The following is a 2,339-nucleotide window of genomic DNA, read 5'->3' as shown; positions in this document are numbered from 1 at the left end:
TGATTGGATTGTGGACACACACACACGCACGGGGAGAGACAGACTAGGCAGAGGTGGAGGCCATGACAGCAACAAAGTGCAGTGGAAAAAGACAGAGAATAAATCCTGACGTAACATGAAGCATGTGACTTAAACAGCTGAGGAGAATATAACCTTCCACACATTAATACATGTAATATGTTCACATTCTTCTCCAGAACTAGATGTAAAATGCCAATATAAAAAATAAAATGTTTTACGCTTGGCTAAGGTAGAAAAAGTTGCCGTTTCGATAAAAACGAAATGCAACAAAGTGCAGTGGAAACAGACAGCGAATAAATCCTGACGTAACATAAAGCATGTGACTTAAACAGCTGAGGAGAATATAACCTTCCACACATTAATACATGTAATACATGTCTTCTAAGTCCATCAACATTTCCACATTCTTCTCCCAACCTTTGAGGTTTGACTGGTGTTTTTGTAATGCTTTAGTGGCATCGGTTCACAAGAGCGGCTGAAGAAATCCTACAGTCCAGCATGTATCTTGTTCTTCAGTCCAAGGACTTTGGGGGAAAGCCTTTCACCATCCATTTGCAAGAGCACTTTCTGAATGAATTCATAGTAGTACCTTAGCTCCATGTTCAGTGTATAGATAACTCCCAGCATGATGGCACAAGCTCGGGCTACAGATCCAATGTTGTCCAGAATGATTAGTCCTTCAACAAAAATCCCAACGTCGTCATAATGTCCAGGTTCTCCACCATCCTTGTTGATGACGTATACGCCCATGGAAGATTTCTGCAGGTCTCTGGTGACGTCATCTCCTCCGATGTCCTGTATATTTAAAGAAAAAACATGTATTCATTCAATATATGTAATTTTAAAGACATACTTTATCTTATACATTTTTTGTAATATTGCTCACATACCTATTAATCCCTTAAAACAAAGCTGGTCATACTATATATATATTTCTGAATCAAACTAAATATGTGTGAGGTGTTTTTAAAGATTTACGTACGACCCAATACGCTTGGTGATGAGTGTCAGAAGTCAGAGAGGATTGACAGGTGGACTAAGACATTGTTGATTATGGTCTTTCCATTGGACAATAAGAAAAACAATGAATAAAGCCAACCTCATCGTATAAAGAAACAAGGTGATGGTTTGAAATGCTTTAGTCTGTTGATGAATATCAACATTCATACATATAAATATGCTCAACCTTCATGCTCCTTATAAGGTAAAAAATAATTATCTAAAATTGATGCCTGACACTAGGATCTTAAAACACTACATGTGACTGGCAAATGCAATTACAATGACTCACCATATACTCCCGAATGAGATGTCCATCATCCTCACCAAGGTGGATGAAAAGTGCCTTGAGGATTGCTTCCCTTTTAAGGTTAACATCACTTGTTGCCTGTGTAAAAAAATTACAATTAAAATATTTATAAATACATCAATAATAACAATATTGCAATGACTTCATTATACATGTAAATGGACTGACCTAACTAAAGTATGTTAAAGAATTGTGACTTAAATGTATTACAATGTCAGAGGTCTGAATGTGTTAGGGCGATAGCACTGTTTACTAATTCTACTCATCCAGGGACTTTTCACCAAGAGCAATGCTCTGTTCTTCACAGTTCACACCTGGAATCTGCCAAGTACAAACACAGTCTGATCTGTTGGCCACTGAGGATTAAGTGACTTGCTCAAGGCAGGTTCTGCTTTTTCACTTTCCCCACCTGGGGATTGAATTTGCACCTTTACAGTCACAAGCCTGCTTCTCTAACCAGTATGCCACTATTGCCTTATTAAGATCAGATTTCCTAAGAAAAGTGTCTTGCATTCTTGCACCTGGCAAGTAATCCAGGCTGTTGTGAAGCAAATGGGGCTCTATACGGTACTAGACAGGTACATTTCATAAAATTGCTCCACAGAGTATATGACAATTTGTATAAAACAGTGTATACATACATTTACCTTTTGCAAAATCGCCAGATGTTTGGCTAGTTTCTGGCCAACAACTCCTTCCTTCTTCTGGAAGACAGATGTCAGCTGAGGTAGATGGCTGTCCAACTGCGCCATGAAGGCCGTTTCAAGTGGGATAGTTGTTATGCGCTGGAATTCAGCATGTATCTGTTATGCAAAAACAAAACGACAGAAGACAAAGAGCACATTCAGCCATTGGTGTAATGATATTTTGTATCTACTATATAATTAAAGGATAGATTCTCATTTTGACCTCATTAACCAAGTCCTTGATGAGATGTGTATTAGTGTACAGTGTGTTCTAACCAAATTATTTCTATTAATCTAAGGTAATTGCAAGGAATTAAAACTAG

At 37.9% G+C, this 2,339-nt stretch overlaps 1 long non-coding RNA gene across 1 annotated transcript; it reads right to left on the bottom strand.

Moving 5' to 3' along the window:
* Nucleotides 1–776: 776 nt before the first annotated feature.
* On the bottom strand, nucleotides 777–2,026 carry LOC117494420. The gene is made up of 3 exons (XR_004557069.1): nucleotides 1,978–2,026; nucleotides 1,313–1,408; nucleotides 777–816 (listed from the first exon to the last, which is right to left on the bottom strand). It is a non-coding gene; the product is annotated as an uncharacterized LOC117494420 (long non-coding RNA).
* Between the last annotated feature and the right edge of the window lie 313 nt (nucleotides 2,027–2,339).

Source organism: Trematomus bernacchii, unplaced genomic scaffold (assembly GCF_902827165.1).
Source record: "Trematomus bernacchii unplaced genomic scaffold, fTreBer1.1, whole genome shotgun sequence".
NCBI classification, from domain to species: domain Eukaryota; kingdom Metazoa; phylum Chordata; class Actinopteri; order Perciformes; family Nototheniidae; genus Trematomus; species Trematomus bernacchii.
This window is presented reverse-complemented; position numbering and strand designations above follow the sequence as displayed.